General features: G+C 43.7%; 1 protein-coding gene and 1 long non-coding RNA gene across 7 annotated transcripts in view; both read left to right on the forward strand.

Moving 5' to 3' along the window:
* The window catches only part of TTLL12 (Tubulin tyrosine ligase-like 12), a 457,993-nt gene that overhangs the window by 141,664 nt on the left and 299,230 nt on the right, over positions 1-17,099 (forward strand). The window lies entirely within an intron of this gene.
* Positions 8,485-13,296, forward strand: LOC142783837 (uncharacterized). Its single transcript, XR_012888509.1, has 2 exons — positions 8,485-10,148; positions 10,923-13,296. It is a non-coding gene; the product is annotated as an uncharacterized LOC142783837 (long non-coding RNA).

Consider the following 17,099-nt stretch of genomic DNA (forward strand, 5'->3'; position numbering starts at 1 on the left):
CCGTCAAAGCCGAGCATAAATTCTTGGGCTTAATCTTGGACAACAAGTTGACCTTTGTACCGTACATCAAGTATTTAAAAACAAAATGTTTAAAAGCCATGAATGTTATAAAAGTGTTGTCACGTACTACGTGGGGTAGTGACAGGAAATGCCTCATGAACCTGTATAGAAGCCTTATTCGCACCCGCTTAGATTATGGGGCCATTGTTTATCAGTCAGCGACTCAAAGTGCTTTGAAGATGCTGGATCCCGTGCACCATTCAGGCATCCGCCTTTCTACGGGTGCTTTTCGCACCAGCCCCGTAGAAAGCCTTTACGTTGAGTCAAATGAGTGGTCGCTTCATCTGCAAAGAACCTACATGTCCTTTGTATATTTCCTTAAGGTGAAAGCAGACAAGAGGCACCCCTCATACTCTACTATTGATGACTTGTCGAGCTCCATTCTTTTTCAAAACAGGCCTTCAATGAGGCAGCCCTTCTCAGTTCGCCTGAAGGGTCTAGCTGAGGACACTGGAGTGTCACTCGAACACAGTTTAATGGCTCCTGTAGCATACCCGCCACCGTGGCAGTGGCAGACTATAGACTGCGATGTGTCTTTTTTAGAAGTTACTAAACATGTGCCCATTGCCCATATCCGAACATATTTCCTGGAACTTCAACACAAATACACACGTCCTGAGTTTTTTACAGATGCCTCTAAGTCTAACTCCTCTGTGTCCTACGCTGCTGTTGGCCCTTCCTTTTCGGATGCTGGCCCTCTACATCCAGGCACAAGTATCTTCACAGCGGAAGCTTACGCGATACTTGTGGCAGCTAAACACATCAAACAATTAGAAATACAAAAAGCAGTAATTTATACAGACTCCCTCAGTGTGGTAACGGCTCTGCACAGTCTTAAAAAACAAAAAAACCCGGTCCTTGTCTCACTTTACTCCATTTTGTGCACACTCTACACACTCAAACAACATGTTGTAGCGTGCTGGGTGCCAGGGCGCCGTGAGATCGAAGGCAACGTGAGGGCGGATCAGCTCGCTGCATCCGTCCACAAAAGCACTGCCCCTACACCCATAATAATCCCGGCCCTTGATCTTAAGCCGACTCTCAAACGAAACCTCAGCTACTACTGGCAGAGCAAGTGGGATACACACACACAAAACAAACTACACATTATTAAGCCACACCTTGGTCATTGGCTGCCAGTATCAAAATCGCGTCATACAGAGGTAATACTAACGAGACTCAGGATAGGACACACGTACACGACACACCCATATCTTTTGTCCGGTGGCGACCCACCATGTTTTTGAATGGGTAATCACTAGCTACCTCTCAAGAGGCATTATCGCAAGTGGCTCGCTTAGTGTCCCCGCAGTAAGACCAATGAACCATGTGAGAAGGTCAATAAAAGCATATATCAGGCTTGTACAAATGGTTGCAATGTTTTCTACAAACAGAATAATCCAAGAAAAACAAATATTTATCATAGTATTACAAAATGTAAATTCGGTTATTCTATTATCCGAATATCACGGTATTATTAACCGAATAACCAACCAAATATCTGGTCAATCTGGTTTTTGAAATTGAATAACTGATGAATCAAATGAGCGGATCGCCGGTTTTGTCGCAGGACCAGTTTAATGTTGATGCCCTAATCCAGCATGCTTTTCTTGGTTGCGATAAACTTTATCGCCGCTGCTACGGGAACCAAGCTAATCCTGTCTGAGCTTGGATGAGATGAAATACATCAGGGGCACTAGAGTACCCTAAAATGCTGTAAAATGTCATTGACAAAACTCAGCGTGATTCTCGGCAATATGTTATTCGTGCAAGAACTGCTCAGACGTCAAAAACTTTCCGTGCCACTACAAAAGTTTTTCATAAGTCCATCATTCCGTAGAGATTTCTTTGCACTTACTTGTATTGCTGTGCGATGACCTTAATCTTCACTTTTATTTCTGATGGCACCTGCTGGTAGCCGTCTAGTCGCAGCGAAACGGCAATCTCGTACACGCCGGAGTTTCACTTCTGTCGCCTCAAGGGTTCCCAGTTGCTCCTCCAGTGGTCAAGTACTGTAAAAGTCCCATCATTTGATCATGAAGTGTGCGTACGCTGTGACGTAATCGAAGAGCTGGTGACACTCATAATCAATTTGATTTGAGGTGCTCTATGTGCTTTGACAGTGCGAGTTGAACTTGTCGTCTGCTTCTACCATAACTACATGTGGTACAATACGAATCTTAAGATATGGAATATTAAAAGTATGCTGTATTACATAAATTTTTTTGAATTGGAACAGTTAAAAATTTTTTTATACATAAATATCTAGCTCTTTAAATTTGTTTTTATCGAACTATGCTTCATTTTTTTGTTTCTCTTGCTTTCAAGAAGCTCGGTTACGGAGTGCAGAGAACACGAAATTGCGATCTCTCAGCCAAATCGTGGCACGCAGCTCGTGATAGTCTTGATTGCGATCGGGCTTGATTACGATTGAAAGTGGCTGTGATTACGATTGAAAGTGGCATCTAATCCAGATCGTGGTTAATTCGGATCGGCACTGATCGCATTTAAACATGGTCGTGTGACACCAGTATGAGGCACAGAACACAGTCCAGAGGTGTCCCCCAGAAACAATAAAGAGCATGATGGATGATGGTTTTGTACAGGGGATAAAAAATTGTCATGTAAATGCCAACAATTCTGACAGATTGCACAGACAAAAAAAAGAAGAAAAATTTCAATTGTGGGACATAAAACCTACAACTGTAGACTCCGCAGCGCGCGGCACGCAACCACAAGCCTTATTCATTTATTCATAGTACCTCAAAGGTCCCACATGGGACATTACATAAGGGGTGGGCGAACGAAAAAAAACTGGCAGGTCAGGTTAGGTTCCATGACTTGAAAGATGGTCTTCAATGGCAGCTTTGAATTGAGCAATGTCGGCGATGAGGGCGATATCGGTTGGAAGGGCATTTCGTTCTCCGGAAGTATGCAGGAAAAATGAACGTTGGTAGGTGGCCGTATGTGCACGTGGTAGATACACAGCATTTTGGTGTAAGTGGCGAGAGGAACGATGTGCAGGAATAATGATTTGGTTTCCTCGAGGCAGCGAATGGAAAAAACCCAAAAAATAATATTAGACGAGCAGTCTTGCGGTGAGAAGAAAGTGTGGTGAAGCAGAGCTGTGATTTTAGGGCGGATACACTTGACCTGTAAGAATAATCGGAAAGAATGAACCTGGCAGCGCAGTTCTGGACTGATTCGAGGGAATGGTTTATATTAACTTTGTGATTGTCATAAATAGCAGAGGCATATTCTAGTTTGGATCAAATAAACATTTTATATGTAGGTAGTTTGACTGCAGGGGATGCTGATGATAGGTTACGGCGCAGATAACCTAATAGGCGATTCCAGGAATTAGTTAGTTGGAGAATATGATGGGCGCAGGACAGATCACTAGTATGATGAAAAGACTAGACGGCATAGAAATAACACTGAAGAATGTAGAGGGATCCGTGGCAAAGTGCTTAGAATTTGGAGCAAGAATTGACAAGATGGAGGATAGCATTCAGACATTAGAAAGAAAACTTGTTGATCTTGAAGACCGAAGTAGGCGAAATTATGTCATAATATTCTGTATTACTGAGAATGAAAATGAGACGCCCGAGTCACTTACGGAAAAACTTGTTGAAGAAATGTTGAAGAAATATTTAAGGAAACACTGGGTGTACAGGTTTCCTCACTTGAACGGCTGCACAGAATGGGGCGTAAACAAATAGATAAACTGCGCCCAGTAATCATGAGGTTCTTGGACCACCGTAATAAGCTGAACGTGCTCAAAAATTGTTCAAAGCGAAAAGGCAAACGAAATATTACTATCTCGGAAGACTTTTCTGTTTCAACAAGGCATGTTAGAAAGCAATTATGGCAAAGTTCCGCTGATAAAAGAGCATCTGGAAGCAAAGTGCAGCTTTTTTACGACAAGATCAAGATCAATGGCAATATGTACACGTGGGATGATACTGAGAAGACAAGGGTGCGCGTTGGTAAAGATGGTAATAGAACACGACGGTCTAAATGACCTCATGGGCAGCTGTAAACGTTTAGGTGCTTGAATCTTAATGCGTGCAGCATATTGCATAAAATGGATGACTTGGAAAGCATTATAATAGCACATAAACATCATGTAATAATTATAACTGAAACCTGGTTGCACAAAGACATCACTGACGCTGAAATTGCATTTCCCCACTATAAAATCCATAGATACGACCGGGATTCCCGAGGCGGTGGAGTAGCTATCCTATTCTTGGAATAATTACACGTCCTAAGACTACAGGATATTACTGGAATTGAATGTGTAATTATAAAAATATTCCTCGAAGAATTTAATTTAATCATTGGAGGATTTTATCGCCCTCCGAATGCTGACAACATTTTTTTGATCAAATAAATGAATTTTTGTGTCAATATAGAAATCACGCATGCAGTTCGCTACTGGCCGGCGACTTCAATATGCCTCTGATAAACTGGGCTCAAGATTTCCCGGATCCACTTTGCAGAGCTTCCGAGCCACTTGCTGACCTTGTTTTGTTTCACAATTTAACGCAACTAGTGAAGGAGCCTACTCGAACTCAACGAAACAGCAAGTCAGTCCTGGACCTCTTTCTTGTTAACAGCGGCATTCTGCGTCGCAACCCACAGGTTCAGGTACTTAAGGGCATATCTGACCATAAAATGGTGTCCCTAATTATGAAAATAGATTTTGCGGCAAGACACACGGTCCAAAAAAGGAAGATTCTCGTTTTTTCTCGTGCCAGTGACGTTGACATTTTGAATGCTATGGGCAACAGCTTTTCTGAGTTTACTTCTCTTTATGAATCTGCTGAACATTCAGTAGATAACCTATGGCGCTTTTTTAAAGAGTTAGTGTTCAAGTGCATACAAAACTTCGTTCCGTGCAAAGATAAAGTACTGCGAAATTCTAACCCCTGGACAACAAAAGATGTTATCCGGTTAGGTCGTAAGCTGAGTAAAGCTAGAAAACAGCACAAACAACGCCCCTCAAAGAACAGCACAGATAAAATGCTAACACTGCACGTGCAACTCAAAAACGTAATCTCAGAAGCCAAAAACCACTATCAGAAAGTGTCCTTAACAAACTTTCTTCTTTCATCGCCTGGGAAATTCTGGCGTCATATCGCACCAAAAAATAAAACTTCGATCAGTCTTTCCATAAACGATACAAACGTAGTCGACAGTGCAGAAATCGCAGAGGCGTTGAATGACTACTTCAGTTCAGTGTTCACAAACGATAACGGAATCGCCCCTCCTTTTTCATCATTAGACGACATAGATCCCTTAGACAACATTAGCGCTTCTGAAGAAGGTGTGTTGTCGTTGGGGCTGAACATTGATACGAAAAAATCACCCGGAACTGATGCCATACCCAATGAATTTCTTGTTCGTTATGCGGAATGGCGCTCCAAATATCTAACACTTATATTCTCCAAATCATTGTCTAGTGGCGAAGTCCCGAGTGAATGGAAATACGCAAAAATCATTCCTATACCTAAATCTGAAAACAAGTCACTTGTGTCATCATACAGGCCTATTTCTTTGTTATGTACATGTGCGAAATAGCTTGAACACATAGTATTTAAACACATCTCCGCCTTCCTTGACAGAAACAACATAATTGACCCCCGGCAACACGGTTTTCGCAAAGGACTTTCGACTACCACACAACTACTTGAGAGAGTTCACGACCTCGCTAGTGCTCTAGATAGCCATAGTCAAATTGACATTATATTCCTTGATTTCGAAAAAGCATTTGACCGAGTCTCCCATCACAAGTTGCTTATAAAATTAAAACCGATCCTGAAAAACGATTCTTTACTAACATGGATTCGGGCATACCTTTCCCATAGATACCAAAGTGTCTCTGTAGATGGCTCAAGCTCCACCCCCACTTCAGTTCAATCCGGTATACGACAAGGCTCCATCCTTGGCCCGCTTCTGTTTTTAGTATTTATTAATGATATAGTCTGTGACATACCCGTTAAAATAAGGCTTTTTGCAGACGACTGCATCCTGTACCATGTCATCAATGACCCCAACGACCAGATCACCCTAAACAAATCCCTGGATAAGATACATTCTTGGTGTTCGACTTGGCAGATGAGCACCAAAAAAGACCGTCGGTATGAGAGTTACCCGCAAAAAATGTCCCTTTCTTTTCACCTATTGCATCAACAATAACTGTATATCTCTAGTTAGCAGCTACAAATAGTTAGGGGTTATAATTACCTCCGACCTAAAGTGGAACGAGCACATAGAGTACACACAAAAAAAGGCAATGAAGGCACTTGGGTACTTACGCAGAACCATTGGAAAATCTACCAAAGAAATTAGAATGTTGGCGTACAAAATTTACGTGAGACCCATACTGGAATACGCGTCTCCTGTGTGGAAACCTCATACGTCGGCAAACATTAAAAAACTGGAACGTGTACAAAGAAAATCCATAAGGTTTATTTACAACGCTTATAGAAAAAACACATCCCCCTCGACCCTCCTTGAAAGTTCGGACTTGGAACCCTTAGAACGCAGGCGCTCCCATGAAAGACTGAAACTGTTTTGTCAGATCTATCACAGTAACCTTGGAATCGCTAAAACTAAATATATTCTACCGTCGAAATCACGTATAACCCGGTCACACCACAGCAAGAAAGTCCAGGAATTCTCATGCAGAACCACTGCTTTCCAAAAATCATTTTTTTCCCCGAGCAGCACATAGTTCGAATGCCCTGCCCGATGAGATGTTTCATCCACAACTGTCGCTTCATTCATAAATGCGATAGCAAATCTGCCAGCTATCCTTCGTACTTTTTTTATTTCTTTCTTTTTATTTCATTGTCACCTCATTTAATCTCTCCCGTGTGTGTCTGAGTTGTATTACTTTCCTATGTTCAGCGCTAGCTCAATTGTATCACGCTTCGTCGATTGTGTCGGTGTGTGTTTTTCTCGCCTTTTTTTTGTCAACAAAACTTGCTCATTCTGAAGCGCTGCATTGACTGCAATGTTTGTAAATTCCTGTTTTTCTTCTATATTTCCCCCCCGACATATTTTTTTTTGTTTTAAGCTTCTGTTGTTTTCTTGGCCTGGAAAATGTCCAATCAAGTGTATCTGTCACCCACTCCTGCCTACGACTTCGCATAGAAATCGGCAGTATTCACTAAATAAATAAATAAACTAGACATATGTACTCCTAGGTAGTTAAATGTCTTGCATTGGGTTAATTGTTGTTAAGAGAGTAAGAAGGAGCTACATAGTTACGGCGACGGCGAAAGGACATGTGGGAGCACTTACTGACGTTGAGGGACATGTACCATTGGTTGCGCCACGCCTGCATTTTAAGGAGATCATCCTGGAGAGAGGAAGAGTCTATGGAATTTGTTATTGGGCAATAAAGAACACAGTCATCTGCAAAAAGGCGTATATTAGATGATACATTAACAGGAAGGTCATTAATATATATGAGAAAGAGTAGCGGTCCAAGTACGGAGCCTCGCGGCACACCAGATAAAACAGGGGATAGAGACGAGGAAAATAAGTTGGTGGAAACAAATTGAAGGCGATCGGTCAAGAATTCGCATACCCAATTAACTGTGTCGGGGTGTAGGTTTAGGTGCGAAACTTTATGCATGAGAAGAATGTGCGATACTTTATCGAAGGCTTTTTCGAAGTCCAAGAAAAGAGCGTCGGTGGCGATGTTAGAATGTACATCATGAAGGAATAATACGAGCCCCCGCCGCGGTGGTCTAGTGGCTAAGGTACTCGGCTGCTGACCCGCAGGTCGCGGGTTCGAATCCCGGCTGCGGCGGCTGCATTTCCGATGGAGGCGGAAACATTGTAGGCCCGTGTGCTCAGATTTGAGTGCACGTTAAAGAACCCAAGGTGGTCGAAATTTCCGGAGCCCTCCACTACAGCATCTCTCATAATAATATGGTGGTTTTGGGACGTTAAACCCCACAAATCAATCAATCAATAATACGAGCTGAGTATTGCTAGAGCGAGCTTTGCCAAACCCGTGCTGGTTAGGATGAAAGAAGTTGACAGATGCCAGAAAATTGGCAATGTGTGAATGTAGAATGTGCTCCATTAGTTTAGAAGAAACGCTGGTAAGGGAAATGGCATAGTAGTTGCTAGAATTTGTACGGTCGTTCTTTTTAAAAATGGGAATTATCTTACTAACTTTCCAGTCAGAGGAGATAGATTCAGTGCAGAGGGATTGCTGGAATATTAACCTTAGGAAGAGACTGGTGATGTGCTTGGTGTTTTTTAATACCTTAGCGTTTATGCCATCAATGCCACACGTAGATGAATTTTTAATGATTCAATAATTGTAACAATGTCGTTCACGTCGAAAGTGATGTTTTCCATGGGGGGGGGGGGGGGTTAATTAGACGGTGGCAAATGAGGAAGGGTTTCGGGGCATGCATTAGTGAACACAGAACAGAAAGCAGTGATTAGAGCATCAGCAGTATCAGTTTCCGGAACAGGACAGCCAGTACTGTCACGGAGAAAAATACTGCTAGACACCTGGGGATTAATGCATTGCCAGAAGCGTTTCGGGTTAGTGTGCAACATGGAGGGCAGCGTGGTTGATAGGAGTTAGCAAAACGAAAGAGACGTTTCTTTTTATTGTTCAGACGTTTTAGTGTTGTGTTTAACCATGGAGATTGTTTCCGTTCACTGATTGTTATGGTGGGAACGTATATTTTAACTAGGTGCAGAAATTCAGATTTAAACAGCAACTAGTTAGTTTCAAGTGAACGGTGGTGAAAGTCTGCTTCAAAGTTACCATAAAAGGTTGTGAAATCTTGGGACATGCTGTTGTAGTCGCCCCTGTCATAAAGCGTGAGTGTTTTTTTAATTCTTGTTGGATTGGACATGTGACATGAAAAAGTAGCATGCAGTACCTTATGATCACTGAGATTATTCAGGTACGCGATATCGGATAGGTTTTCAGGGTGTGAAGTTAATATTAAGTCTAAAATGTTATCCGAATGGTCAGTAGTGCGAGTGGGATTGTTGACAACTTGTGATAACCCAAATGTAAGACACATGTTGACGAATTCACTGGCCATGTTACTTTTTGATAGTGTGGAAGCGAGATTTGACCAAGCGATAGATGGGAAGTTAAAATCACCAAAAAGCAAGGCAGGCGTGTTAGGATACGACTTAGTTATCTGGCTCAACGCATCGTGGAAAGCGGGCAAGAATATGGCATTGGCAGAAGGAGGGCGATAACAAATGCCAAGAAGGATGCGCGGAAAGGATGCAGTGCAACATAGCCATAGCATTTCAAGAGGTGATTGAATTAATATCGGGATGCATCGTAGTTCATGGCTTGTGGCGATCAGGACGCCACCACCGCGGTTATTGTCGACTTTATTTTTGCGAAATATATCGAAGTCTGGAAAGAGAGGCAGGATCTCCGAATCGCGAATGGATATGTTAAGCCACGTCTCAGTAAGCAAAACAACATTACATGAAGATGAGCTGATGAGGCCACACAACGAGTCACGTTTTGGAATTACACTACGGGTATTAGTATTGCAAGAACGATATGGAAGAACAATTGCGTTGCGGTGTTTGAGGTTTAGACGGGGGTATAACTGCTAGGATTTGCGCTAGACTACCTTGTTGGCCTGCTGGTCGAAGACGAAGGTTTTGCCGCCAGAGAGAAGTTTATCGTAACGCAGCTTTAGCTGGAGTTCGTTAGTCTTTTCATATTCAGGGGTGCTACAGCTGCGCCAATTGTACTATTTCGATACAATTTCATTTCTTTGAGCCATGCTGCCAAAAAACCCTGAAATTTGTTGAAATTGCACCACGCTGCGCCATAGTGCTCGACTAGCCGCAAAATTTCTCAGTTGCGCTAAATTTAGTGGGAAATAAATGCTCTGTTGGCAACCCTTACAAGGCATTATCCAATCCGATCCAGTTGCTCAGTTGCTGTGCAGGCCAACGTTGTATAAACGCTGGGGCTGGGCACTCGACAAGTTGTTGCGTTTTGCTGTATCTTGTCCGCTGGCTACAAGGCTGCTGGCTGTACATGGACATTCAACATGAGCAAAGTTAAGCACCTATTCAAACTCCGCTTCGCGCAAAAAACTTTGTGGGTGTGCCACCGGTTTAGTCAAGCGAGTGAAACCTTTTGACGAACGCTGTCAACATAGCCAGTAGAATGGAGGCCGAGTCAGCACACCGCTGTTGTTAAAGTAGCAGGGCTCACGTTCACTTATTCGCATGTCATGAAATGTCAATACGTAACCGTTCTAAATGTTCTAACGGCTGAATTTCAGAGACAGATGGAAATTTCAGAGAGAGAGTTTAACTTTGGCACGAGTACGCTGGAAAGCATGGCAAACGCACAAAGGTTATGCGCGATGGCGTTTACGATCAGACGTGTTAGGCTAGTGCTGACATCTCTCGCGATAGGCATATTTAGCTTTCTAGTCAGCGCGTGTGGTGTAGCCTTGTTGGCGCGGCTATATAAACGTGCGGCACGCATTTAGTACGGGGCAACCTCCTTCTGCGGAACGACTAGGAGTGCATCGCACATGCACTATTGGAAGCTGTGTACCCAAGAAGATCCTAGAATTATCCGAGCTTGCGGTCACGGCTGGGCCGGGTACGAAGAACACTCGCACGGTGCAGCAAGCGCACGGGCAGTGAATTGGCATGACCTTAGTAGGCGACGAGGCTTGGATCCACGCAACAAGGGGCACCGCGTTTTAATAAAACGATGCCGATTTTTGCACCGTTGTATTTCATATTGCACTTTTTGTGTGCGTGCGCTTTCTGTTTTAGATGGCACGGGCTTTTCATGATTATTTTGTTTTTTACAGGCAGAAGTACGAAATTCAGTGCGTCGGTCGTAAACGAAGTGGATTGCAACGATGATGCTATCAGCAAGTGGTGCAAGCCAGGTGTAAAGGACATGGAGGCTTTTTGCATTCTTCGCAGTGTGACAATTTTTTCTGCGCAGCATGGCACTGCTGCTATTAAGCGGCATGCAAGCCAAAAAAAAAAAAAAAAGCATCTGGAGGCAGCAGCAAAGCGGCGAGACTCAAGTGGTGTGCTGCTAGCTCCCAAAACTGTGCAAGCCACGATATATTTTTCGCAGGGAATGCCTCGTGCCGTATTGCAAGATTAAGTGTGTGGGGCGGAAGCGTTTTGCTATGGCTGTTGTTTCAAAGGACATTCCCTATGCCTGGCGCACCACTGCTACGGACATTTATAAAAAAATGTTTACTGACAGTGACATGGCTAAAAATTTCAACTGCGCAAGGGCCAAGCTTTCTTACGTCATCTCTGATGGGCTGGGGTCCTTCTTCAAATGAAAGCTCGTTGCACAGTTGTGACGGCCGAATGTGTTTTTTGCCCTTGTGATTAATGAAACTCCAAAGCCTGAGCAGCTTGTCCAGCAGTTAGATCTACTTGTGCGGTATTTCTCCGAGAGTAGGCAGCAGGTGGTTGTTGAGCACTTGCATTCGTTTAACCTTGGCCGGGCCACTGGTGACGTAATCGTGGAGTGCATAGAGGATGCCCTAGCTGAGCTACTGAAGCAAGGCTTACTGTGCTTCTTCAGTGATGGCCCTAACATCATGAGTGTGTGAAGTCCAAGTTGAAACAAAGAATTAACCCAAATCTGGTCGACGTTGGAGACTGCACTCTGCACAAAGTGCACAATGCATTTTCAAAGGGCCTAGATTCCTTTTTCTCTTATGTTGAACAACTTATCTGAAATATGTACTACTATTTTAAGCATTCCTCTGTGCGTTCTGAGAGCCTAAAAGAACAGTAAGAACTCTTGGGTTTAATTCCTCATGTTTTTCTCTGGCACGTGTCCAACCGCTGGCTGACACTACAGGATTCGCTAGGCTATGTGCTAGAACAGTTCACTGCTTTGCAGTCTTTCTTTGCGGAGAAGAGCCACGTTGTGCGCCAACCAGATACCCAGACTCAGCACAACAGGCTCGCTGCAGCTTTTGCCAGCAAGACTCTGTATGCTAAAGTGTTGTTTCTAAGAATCGCAGCAGAACTTTTTCTGGGTTTCAGCGTTTGTTTCAAAGGCAGGAGCCACTTCTACATGTCCTTCATAATGAGATCCTTGCACTGGTGCGACGAGTTTTGAGCCGTGTCTTAAGAAATGAAGTGTATTGAACCAAGACTGCAGAAGAGTTGACAAAATTGAACCTCGATAATGGAACGTTCCGGAAGTTGGGTTGGACACTGAGAAGACTATGGAAGGCTGGGATCCTGCAGAGAAAAAAACTTTCCACTTTGGGGCTCGTGCATTCTAAATCACTTGTGCGAAAGCACTTCTCCAGAAGCTTCCTCTCACAAACAAAGTAATCATGCATGCAAAGTTCCTTGCCTTAACATGTGAGAATGCTGAACAGGAGGTGCGGTACATTGCCGGGCAGCTGCAGCCTCAAGTCATTTGTGTGGATCAAGTGTCGTCGCTGATCGACGAATGGAACATGCTTAAGTGTGATGGGGACAGAGGCACCCTGCACTTGGAAGGAAGGATGGATGTGTACTGGGCCAAGGTGCTTTGCGGTGCTTACTGGGCTAAGGTGCTTCAGAGAACTGAAGTATCCGTTGCTGTCCAAGATTATCAAAGCACTGCTTTCCCTACCACATGGCAATGCTGATGCTGAAAGAGGGTTCAGCGAAAACAATAACCTGCTAGGTGGAAGAAGCTCGCTGAGCATTGCCAGCACAAGTGAAGCACAGTCAAGTGAAGAGCTTCTTTGAGCATTATGATGGGGACGCAACTAAGGTGCCACTTAACCCTGACCTGCTGAAGAGTGTGAGGCAAGCTCGGGCTAAGTATGCGCAAAGATTGAGGCTCGAGGCAAGCTTGAGCAAGCGCAAGGCAACGAAAGATCTTGTCGTAGAGCATCCCACTCACGAAGCAGCAAAAGCTGCTTTAGAGGACCAAGTGGCAGTCAGCAAAGCATTGCTCACGAGTGCAGAGGAAGTTATCAACGTAGTTGTCAAGAAAAAAAAGACATGAATAAAGTGTCAAGTGGCCATGTACTTTTGGCAAAGGGGAAAGCCAGCCTGGAGATTGCGCTAAAAAGCTCAGTGAGCTCGAAAAGATTTCTAAAAAAAAAAGCATTGATGTGTGGTGTCTAGACTAGTCAAGTTAAATGGTGTCTGAACTAGTCAAGTTGAATGATTGGACTAATAAAGTAGTCATGTCTCTATTGATCAAGTTTTGTTAGCTTCTTGCCATATGCAAGATCACTTGTTTTTGTCTTTTTAGTAGGTGTGAAAGCTGTATGTTATTATATTTGTGCTAGTGTTCTCGGCTGTTTGATTGCTATTTAGGCCATCTTATGGCAAAATGTAAATTTTTTGTTAAACTGCTCCAAATTTGAAATTTTGTGCTCCAAAATGGAGGTATGTCTTCCCATAATCTGCTCCAAGTTTGGGTTTATCTTCTCCAAAAGCAAAGTTTTCCTGCTCCACAAATTGCTCCAATTTCTATTTTGGCTGTAGCACCCATGCATATTAAATAAGGCATTTACGAGCTAGTCGAGTTGCAGGGGAAAAATCTTCAGAAAGGCCACAACTTGATCCTTTAAATTTGTGCGCTAATGAAACAATGTGATCTTTGTCTTTTAAATGTGCGAACTTAACAGTGACTGGTCTTGACCTGCCATTACGATATGATCCGAGTCTATGTGCACGTTCAATTTCACGCGGATCAATGGTGGACTGAAGATGCTGAATGCAGTGATCAATGATTAGTTTTTCGGACTCACGCCAGCTTTCATTAGGAGTGTTTTTTAACCCATAGAAGACAAGGTTACATCGACGAGACTTGTTGTCGGCATCGTCAGCTCGGGCAGTCAGGGCAGACACATGTGCTACGCAAGCGTCGGTTTCCGCACGAACTGGGGAAATTTCATTTGGCAGCCACAAACTCGGTGCACTCAGATTCAATTTTGGCCAACCTAGAAGTCATTTCGAGAAATCTTTTCTCATGATCAGTCAGGGTTACTTGAATAGATTTTAGTTGGTCTAGGATGGCTGACTGCCCAGACTGAAGCTGACGTAGCGTGGTAAGCAGTTCGGAATTTACACTGTCATTAGGACCGGGGTTCAATTCAACATCACCGGACAATAATAATTAGTCAAACAGTATACAAGAGCAGTCATACACAGTGGTGCAAATTGAATGTGGGCTCGGCAGCACGACTAACGCTCTATGACTGGTTCGCTTAGCAAGAAGGGAGTTGCTATTGGTTACCTGCATGGCGAAAAGCAGTGGTTGGTAAGCATGAACCATTGTTGACGTGCCGCCGAGCCCACTAAAGGTGCGCAGGCGATGGCGAGGCAATATATCCGATCCTGGCGGAAGGGGCGCCGCCGTTGTCGATGCGGAACCGGAACCCGTGCCAATATAGCCAGGTGGAAGGAAGATAGTCGATGATAGTTGACAGGAGTTGATTTGATTGTATGCGCACATGGCGCATGCAGCCTCGCGTGCCGGGGAACACAGGTGCTTGGAGCAAGGGCGCAGTTCTAAGGGAGTATGCGAGGCCACCACGGTACCCGAGTAGCGAGGTGGATTCAGCAGGGCCCTCGAGGGCCAGTTCCGGTAGACTGAAGGACGCCAGGCCAAGAAACTGCATGGCGAAAAGCAGTGGTTGGTAAGCACGAACCATCGTTGACGTGCCGCCGAGCCCACTCTTAAGGCCACGGAATGTACATTGTCCAGCTTGTTAACGGCGGGGGGCACCATATACTACTGGTGGATCTTAGCATAGAGTTTCCGAAAATTAAAGGCAGATTAACTAAGACACATTTTAATATTCACCCTATAGCAATGAAACGTCGGTTGTTTATGGAATTTTTATGCTGATTTGAAATATATAGTTTTCTTGCAAGTTGCATACTTTTAGCTCTGTGACATGGCAAATTGAAAACCTTAACCCTGTTGCCCCTCCCTCTTTTCATCCCTAAACTTCCATAACTTTTTACTGTTCGCAGTTCACAATGTTTCAAATAAACTGAAGGATGCAAGTAACTATCTAGGAAGCACATACAAAATACGTAATAGACGTGAAAAATAAGACTGAAAAAGTCCAGATTTCTTCTGCCCTTGAAAAGGTTTACATAGAATTTTTTATTACAAGAATTTTTTATTACAGAATAGAGATATTGAAACTTAAACTAGATAATTGCATTTTAAGCTAGATAGTTGCATTTTTCATTCTTTGGAAGGAATTTGCAAAATTTTATGCAGATCCGAGAAACAGAAGTACCTGAAAAAAGAGGGACACAGAAAAAAAGAGCAAAATCTGTGTTTTGAGAAAAATGAGTTTTAAAGTTCAAATTGAATTTTTATTTATGAAAGATGTCATTAAGTGCAGTGAAATTTGCACATCAAAAAGAACAATCCTTGTGGTCCTTCGCCACTAAAATGCGCCAACACAATGAGTTTGTCCCTCGCGGCTCTTTCGACCTGACTTCTCACAGACATTTCGCTCACAGACAGGGCCATGAAACGCTTGCAAACTTCTTCCCCTCCATATGGCAGAGCTTTGTGCCGACTGCAAGATAGGAAGTTTGACAGGACTGCGAAATCTAAACTAAGTTCGGTGTGGAGGGACACAACAGTGCCAATGCCATTTTGCGGCCACGTTTGGGCCACATACTGTCTTATATAATGGCATTGTTACCCCGCAAGGTTCCCTCACTGTGAGCTCCTTCGACCTTGCAAGATCAACGCTTACATCATCCATTGCCGCATCACAAACTTTCCGGCTGATGGTTGTGAATGACTTATGTATTGGCACGCTAACTGTATGGCAAGCTAACTGCCACAAATCAGACCAGCTGCTCATAGTCTATTCCTACAAAGCGCGCCGCCACAATGGCCTTCACATGCGAGCTATGGCTTTTTCAATTCATAATGGAGGTAAATACACGAGAAAAGCATTGTTCAGCTGCGCTGCTCCACACGACGTATATCTCGCAAGTAGGCTTCACAGCACATACATGCGCGCAGCGGCCAATGGTGGTCCCCGATGCGTACCACGTGATTTAGAAGCCAGTCGCGGCACTCGAAAAACGTGCAAAAGCATGCTTCTTTTTATTATTTCTTGCATCTTATCAGCGCGGGAAACTGTCGTTATTTGAAGAGTGAGGCTCGACTCTTCGCCTCATGCGATTGACAATGGCGAGCGGCGACACATTATCAGTGGCAGGGTGCTCGAAGATTGCACACTTTTGGCCTTTTAAGAGGCACCTTGTGCTTTTTATACGCACTTTTAAAGCAGTTCCTGCTGAGTCTTGACATGTATATATATTTTTTTTTCAGAACAGCAGAGGTATTAATCTTATCAAAACAGGCATCTTATCAAACCCGAGAAGTACTTTGGTTTGGGCTAGTTGGTTCATAGTGCTCACATAAAAAGGGCAGCGCAAAAACTCGGGAAAAAAAAAGACAGTAGAGACAAAGCGCTGGGAGATGCAAGTTATCAAACCCGCATCTCCCCGTACTTAGAGGGGACTCTGGTGCTGCAATCATTCAGCAACCATGAGAATGATGGGTAGTAAGTGGACTTGCCTAGATTTTGCAACTTGTTTTTGGAAATAATAAAACTTGAAACTTGCCTAGTGTTTCTACCTGTGGGCGATGAATCGCACTTGTGGCTTCGATTATTGCTGTGTTTTGGTTCAGTTACGAAGGAAAGAACGAACCCTTTTGAACTTCGTGACCAGACTTAAATTGGTAAGCCTAAAAGATTAAGGTGGTGAAGCACGACCCCAGAACATTTTCTGATTTTTGTTTTATGAGAAAACAGCTCCAAGGAACGCACACGAAGCCAGAAGTACAAAGATTAGACGAATCCGTGTACTACCCATCATTCTCATGCTCGCTTAAGCGCTGTGCATTGTGGCTCCCATAGACGCTAGTGCCAGAGTTTCCTCTGATATATTTAGGAAATATATTTTAGGGGCGAAGCTCCTTAGGGCGTCTGTACATCCCATGGGGTTTG

Source organism: Rhipicephalus microplus, unplaced genomic scaffold (assembly GCF_043290135.1).
Source record: "Rhipicephalus microplus isolate Deutch F79 unplaced genomic scaffold, USDA_Rmic scaffold_12, whole genome shotgun sequence".
NCBI classification, from domain to species: domain Eukaryota; kingdom Metazoa; phylum Arthropoda; class Arachnida; order Ixodida; family Ixodidae; genus Rhipicephalus; species Rhipicephalus microplus.